Source organism: Corvus moneduloides, chromosome 1 (assembly GCF_009650955.1).
Source record: "Corvus moneduloides isolate bCorMon1 chromosome 1, bCorMon1.pri, whole genome shotgun sequence".
Lineage (NCBI taxonomy): Eukaryota > Metazoa > Chordata > Aves > Passeriformes > Corvidae > Corvus > Corvus moneduloides.
The window spans coordinates 100,595,432-100,603,329 of NC_045476.1; positions in this window are offsets into that span (position 1 = coordinate 100,595,432).

Here is a 7,898-nt window from a genome sequence, read left to right on the forward strand (position 1 = left end):
ACTGACTTGGCTCTGCCACCGGGCATCTGCATCCCATATACTCACCACAGTTTTTCAGTAATAGAATGCTTTTCTGAAGCTACTAAATGCTGTGAGACAAAAGCTTACCTGGGTTCTGCCCCCATATCTTACCTTCCTTATGTCCTTTACTGATTGCTGTGTTGCCCATAGTTCCCTTCAGTAACCCCAGGAGATGCTGCATGCTGCTGCCTGGTTGATCAGTGAGCTAATAAGCCTTGTTGGATTTCAGAGCACTAGGTAGTGACATAAGATGGCCAGAAAATATTGGTACTTTGCCAAAGGTAAAGAGTCCACATGGACTCAAGCTACTCGATGTTCATCTGACGGTGTAGCCCAGAAACAGCTTGACTATTCTGCTGACAAGGATAATACAGAACTGGTGGATAGCAGTAAACTGGCTAGAAGGAGCACTCCAGACATACCCAGACAGACAGTGGTCTTTAGTTACTTGTTTACATTCTGTTTCTTCAGAAATACAATAAATATCAAGTTTCCACTCTTCTGGAACTTGAGATAGAGATCTGTTGCATTTTTCAGTCTTGGCATAAATACTCTTTATTAAAAACAAAAACTTGGGGAGAAGGGAGAGTTGAAACCAGAAAACTTGTCATAGATGGTTCTTCTGCTAGAGTGAAGGAAACTGATAGTATCTGTAGATTTGACTTCATGTAATTTGTGTAAGTGCCTGGACAGCAGGAGTCCCAAGGTTCCTCTTTACTGCCCATTGCAGTCTTCCATTTTTCCCTAGAGTGACTGGAAGCAGAGAGCAGTTTGTTATTCTTTACTCTGCTTACATAGCTTACTATTTGCTCCTTGAAGTCTCACTCATGTATAGAAAACTCCTTGATACTTTTGTATATTATAAATATACAAAATATTTCTGTGTTTATGTCCTCTGCGGGTTTGACTGTGCCACTTCTAATGAGATCCCAGTGGCCAGAGGCCACAGAAAGGGCTCACTCGTGAGAGGTACAAAGCCCTCTCAGACTTCCTCGCTCCAGCAGAAAAGCTATGCCGGCTGCTGACTGGAGTGGGGTGCATCTCAGCTGATGCCTGTTTGTAGCTTTTGGATTACAGCTATCCCATTAAAATAAAGGTCTGTGGGACTAAATTTGCATCCAGTGATAGAGGAGCAAGAGAAGTGTGAGAAGAAGCCTGTGAGGCTTTGACGCCCGGGATGAAGGAGCCCTGGCAAGCAAGATGGGAGAGAGAGGTGGGGGGAAAATAAAATAGTGTGTCTTTCTTTTGCTTATAGGCACTTGATGTGGATCCTGTTTGCCATTCATTTACCTCCTAAGAAAATAAACTTGTGGCACCCTTGGGTCTGTAATGTCCTCAGACAGCTGAAGAGGCTGGGGAGACAAAAAGGAGAGTGGTCTGCCAGGACTGCCATGGCTGGGGTGGTCAGCAGAGCCTTGACTTGCAGGCAGCAGTTGAGGCCAGTGCTGAGGCCACTTCCCGGAGGAGGAACACTGATGGTGCGTAAATACTAACCCCCAGCTCACCAGGACACATCCAGGCAGAAATGATAAGCTGGGAGCAGGGTGCTACTAGCTGGGGCAGCTGCTAGTGGCTGTCTTACCAACCATGCAGTGCTGAAAGTTAGATTGGGTCAGGGTGATCGTTTGGATGTCTTTTTTTCTTATTAGTCAAGCAGGTTTTCCAAGTTTATATGTTGTTGCAATTTTTATTCTTCCGGGGCCTCTTTCCTTGGGTCAAAAAATGTGTAGTCTAGAGGCCTTTTGTTTAGCTCTCAGCTTGAGAGTGGGAAAAAGTTACTCATGGCTGAGTTCTCTGCACATAATTTAGGTTCCTGGTCTACGAACAGTGATTGAAACTGATTCTATTTAGGACATTCATAGCAAGAGCACCTAGAAGCTGAGTTGGTGGGTACAGGTATGTTTTCTCTGAAAACCCAACCCAAATAGGAATGCTACCAAGAACTGGGGACTTTGGTTATTTTGTGTGTACTTTAGTGTTATCTGTGCTGATCAGCCTTCTCAGTATTTGGTTGTCTTTGTTTTCATTTTCACATGAACACAATGATGGTGCTTTTAAACTGAGGTATTTCAGGCACTGTCTTACGCAATTTGCTCTTAAACAGCTGAGACATGGGTGCCTATCTGTCTATGACAAGGATTAGTTTATTGCTTATTTAAAAGAGATCTTGAAAACTTGTTTATAACTGTTTACATACAATTTTTTCAACAGTTCAGATTGCCTAAGGCTACGGCATGTTCCCTGTGCTTATGTGCAGTGTGTAACCCCCAAGTGGCCTCAGGCAAATGGAGTGGTTAAAAGATTTATGCACTATGTGGATAAACAAAATCTGGAAGAATTTCCCTGAGGCTTTGCCTGGATTGGCAAAATGGTGTGATTTTAAAACATGATAGTACCTGGTACTCCTCTTATATGTTGGCTTGATGAGGAAAAATCTGTATGAAAGAACCAGGGTGTTTTAAGAAGTCCTACTTAGGCACAGCAGATGCTCACAGCTTGCCCTAACAAACGTTTTATGAGACAGCAACTACCATCACTGAAATACAACTCTTTTTCTTAGGGTAGACCTAACGTGGCACAAAACAAATACCTTGAAGACTTTCAAGAATTTCCCTGACCGGGCCGTGCAATGAACACATAAGACAGATGGAAATTTAGGGAATTTCTCTTTCTGAGTAGGAAGCAAAGAGTAGGCTGCCGAAATCTCCTGCGGGTTAGGATCCTGCCCTGACCCTTGTGGAGGATTTCCTGGAGCCCAGTATCAATGGGAACACTTCCACAGGCTGAAAAATTGGAGGATTTCACCTGCAATGTGTTTCCCTTCTTCACGTTTTGTGTTAAACCCACAAAAGCCTAGAATTCAGTGGAGTGGGAGTAGTTAAAGGATGTGGAAAGCCTTGCTCACTCTCACTCGGCTTGCAAGCAAAGTACAGCGGGCTATATATAGGCAGCGTGTAACACTGATTTCTCTAGGGAAGTGATGGATCTTCTCTCAGTGTAAGCCAGCCGCTCACCGGCTTAGCCCGAAACGAAATAAAGATGCTGGCTTGGCTTCCAACACCGACGAGGAAATAAATTTAAAACAGCCCCGTCCGCGGCAGCGGCACCGCCGACCCGTGCGCAGCATCCCTGACCCGCTTTGGAGCCGCTCTCCGGGGACAGCTCGGTGGGTGCCGGCGGTGGCCGGGGCATCCCCCGCTCGCGGCTGCTCATCCGGGAGCCGCTCGCACGGAGCATCTTTCCCGCCCAGGGCTCGCAGGCGCCCGGCGCGTCCCGGGGGAGCGGCGGTCCGGAGGCGCTCCCGCTGCTCCGGGAGGAGCTGCCCGCCCGCTGGGATCGCGGCCCCGGCCCGCGGCTGCCGCCCGCTGGAGGGAGCGGGCAAGGCCGGGGGCCCGGGCTCTGCGCGGCCCCGGGCGCTGGCGTTTGGTTCTCTGCCAGCTGCTGCCTCTGGATCGAGCCCATAACCGAGTTACCGCGCCCCCTGGAAAGGCACCTGATCTCAGCGGGACGGCATCTGGACGAGGAGCAGCCCCAGGTACCTGCGAGGCGTTTCTCACGGCGTGTTGGCTGCCCATCACTTCTCACTCTGATTACTCTGGTAGATCTCCTTTTTCTTTTCTTATTAAAAAGCCACAATCTTTTTTACTCCTGAGTGGATTTATTATGCACTTAGGTCATGCTAGTTCACCGAATTCCAACTTACAATCCCAAACGACTTCTCCCATTAGGATGGCTGGAATATATCCTGTCTTATCCATCGGTTTGAGAGCTCCCACCAGCACCCTCACCTGTTCAGCTTCAACATCGGTGTGAAGTGCAGGTGTGAGATCCAACAATATTTTGTTGTTGAACTCCCTAGAGCTATGTGGGGTGGTAGCACTTCCATGTCTTACCATCATCCTGCCTTTACGTTTCCTTTTTAATCCTCTTTGCTGGTGCAAGCCCTCAGGAGCCCCTGTCAGATGCCTGCCCCAGGGATCCAGAAACACTACTGACTTGGAATGTAGGCTTTTTCCCTGTAGCCTCTGCATGCCAGCTCCAAATTCAGAGTTTTGTCTTTGCTTTGAGATGCCTTTGTGAACTGGCTCATCTCACAGAACAAGCCAGGCTGAATCGTATGTATGCCTTGCCCTCGTCGCCACTCTCTTGGCTAAGTTGGTGCCAGGTGTAAATGACAGTGATGACTTGCACATTTCCTTCAAGATTATTCCTGCTACTAATGCCTGTGGAACATCTTTAGGGAAAGCTTTGACCAACAACTGCTTTACAAGTGTTTTTATGCCTGTCAGATAAGTAGATTAAGACCATTTAATTTGGACTGTTTCTTTTTTCATAAATCATGCTGGACAGAAGCAAGGAGTTTATCAATGCTCATGTGATTTTTATCAGTGCAGTTACCTTTTTTTATCATAATTCTGACTTTGCCTAAGAACAAAAACAGATTTATTTGATAAGGTTGTGGGGTTTTTTCTGGAGAAAGGACACTAATTACACACAACTTTCCCTCATGACCCTTTTCTCAACTAGCAACCACCAGTGCGCCTCCAGGTTTCAGAATTTTCCCTGTCTTCCAAGGTGATGATCAGCTGAGCAGTAATGGTCAGCCATTATTCCTCAGACTTTTGGTACAAATGTCCTGCACTTTCTAATGAAAAAACCCCAACCCTCCAAATTTTGTTCTTCCCTCTAGAAGAAATCTAATGTTCTCTTTTTGTAGGAAAGACTGTGGGGTTCTTAGCCATCCTCATATGACGAGTCAGCCATCATCCATAAAACAGTATCTCACAGCTTTCTAAATACATACGGTATTAATACTTTTAATATTTTCCTTTTTCGTATCAATAAAAATTTACCATTGGCATATACTAATAGGAACATAGAGTTTAAAATTTTAAGCGGTTTCGTTCTCTGTCTTGTACACCTCAGAAACTCTCTTCTTGTATTTAGATCTGCTGGTCAAGACTTCTTTTCCCACTGTTTATTTATTACTATTGAACCTCATTAGCTTCTTGTCTATATTTATTACTATTGATTTCCATTTCATTCTGTTTGATAAACAGTGCCCTTTGCCGACAGGTACATTTATTTCCACTTTGAAGTTGAATCTGCTTGTTGTTCTCGTCACTTTGTCACCAAGAACTTGAAGTGTGAAACTTCCCAAGCTGGCTGGTTTAGAAATTAAAGGGGTTTGGTGGCAGCGTGGTAGTGAGCCACTTCAGGGAACCAGCGAGGTTTATAACCATTTGTCATATGTGATCCTTCAGTTCATGGTTTTACCTTTATCATGGAACATTCAAATTATCTGGAAAAAAATTCCTGATTATGGCATACCATGCTGAATCTTGTAGATTTAATTACAAGGAAAAACTGTGGAGTTTGATGGTGTCATCAGCCACAAACCTGATTGCTTCTGTTCAGTAATCCAATGTGGTAAGATAAAGGCTGTAGACAGAAACCTTCAAACCTGTCTTTTGCTGTCCTGTGGTCATATTCTGGAAAGCTTCAGTAAGATGAAATGATGCGAGGAGCACTCTTCTGTCCAAAAGGAATCATCTAGCACAAAGGCTTTTTTGACGAGTGGAGCTACTCCATCTTACTGAAAATGAGTTAGCAAAGAAAAACATCAAACTTAATTTTAAGTGAAGAGTGTCTGCTTGAAAACTATCAAAGTGAAGTTCTGTCCTTACTTCTATATATAATTATGCTATTCTTTCTGTCTTCTTTCATATCTCATGAAAGTATTTGTTGTCTTCTGATCAGACACAGTGGAAGAGCGTTGCTGTTATTTTTCAGTATCAGTTAAAAACCAACCTTGTGTTGCTGTAAGAGAAACAGGCTGAATGAACTATTATTATTAGTCCTTATCTTACTTGAACCAGATTTAGTATCTCGGAGTTCCTAACTCAAGGTTATATATGGAGATATGGAAGCAAGCTAAATTAGCAGCAATTGGCCTTAGAGCTAACCAAGCAAGGTATTTCTTCACTCTGCTTATATTTGGAACACATTGTTACTTACAGTTCACATAGGCTCAGAAATATCTTACACAGATTTCTACAAGAAAAATCCATTAAAGGTCATTATATACAAAGATTCCACTATGGTCTGACAGACCCTCTGCCTCATGGAGCAGTGCATGCTATGAAATATTGTACACTTGCATTTATTTTAACTTTTTACAGAGCAGATGCTACAAGCCTCTTTTGTAGGCAGGACACCGGATTAGATGGAGCTGCGGCCTGACCTTGCAAAAAACGGTTTTTGCATGGTCTTATGTACATGAATCCAGCTGCCTCTACAGTTGCATCCCAGTTTCTCTGGATGCTGGAATGCTCACTGTCAAATTCTACATGTGGCATAGACAAGACACCGTTGGAAACCTCCCATACCAACGTGGCTTTCGGCAGATATAGTCTGCACAAAAAACCCTAGAAAAACAGGGAGAACAGTCAGGTTAACCATATCCACTTACTGCTCTCGTTCTCCTCTCCTAACTTCTAAACACTCAGCCTTGTATGTTTTCAAACCCCATTGTTCATCTTGCTGCTTGTGAATGGGACAGACCTTGGCTTTCTTGGATGCGTCACAGCATGGTTTAGTGTCCTGGATTTCCACATAGTCTTTGAACTGAGATTATTAAGCTGTTCTTACTAGGGACCAACTATTTTTATTGCCCAGCAGCACCTGACATAGGCTGCCTAGAAGCAAACTGCTGGTGCTTAACTCAAATTCAAACCTGATCTGCCAATAGGTCTACAGCGAGAACATTTGAGAGGAACCTATGACTGTATCAGCACCTAATCAAACCAAATATAAAGTTCCGTGGTGAATATGTGCAACAGGCCTCACAGACAGCACTTTCTGCCACAAAATTTGACAGGGCAACTAAGAAAGTTTCTCTGTTCCATGCAGTTGAGTGGAGTTTAGTTTAAGAGACATAAATAGCACAGTTGTGTGTAAATTAAATGACATTATTTGAAAACAACTGTGAAAGAATGGAGACTAAAAATCTCGTCTAATTAATGTGTAACAATAGATGATGATTTATTGAATCTTCTGTGAATATACAGTTTCTATTAACAATATTTAGATACTTTTTCTCAGAAATCCGTAATTATTTATGTTTAGTAATTTATGAATAAACATTTTGCAAGAAAAAAGGCACTAAAATGTACAGTTAGTCATCCTTATTACATACACTCTGAGTTTCAGACATCCCTATTACATTCGCTGTGAGTTCCATACAGTAGATTCCCCTGGCATAAACAATTATTAAATTTCTTCCCCAAGTGGTACCTCTTGTTGCGTTTCATACATCTCCAGCCATAAAAATATATGTATTTTAGGGCTCTACTTTTTCTCCTTTAACTCACTGTTTCCGTAGGAAAAGCAAAGAATTTGCTATGCAAATTAGCTACACAATAAAGGTAATGAAAACTCCATTCATCATGTTTCTAAGGACTCAAACAGACTAAGAGATCCTTAGAGATTCAAACTCTAATCTGGGTATTTTTTATTAATCAAAAACAACAGTACAAAAAAGATTTGTTTAAAGGTGCAATTCCAGAAGCTACTTCCGTGCAAGCCAGAACCAGCCTTGGTGGTGTCTGAGGCACTAAAATACTAAAACAACACTTTACAACAGGTGAGGTGACTGAGTTGACACCCTGCTAGGAGAATCAGATCAGCCTCGTGGCTACCACTTGGCTAAAAAGGAGATCTTAATAATGTATAGTTTTTAGCACAATTTAAAAAGCAAACCCCAGAAAACTGTTGCTAATAAAAGGCAAAGACCACAAGAGATACCATCTAATACTCCATTAAAATACTCAGTATCAGAAGGAGCATATACATGTTCAAATATCTTATGACAAATA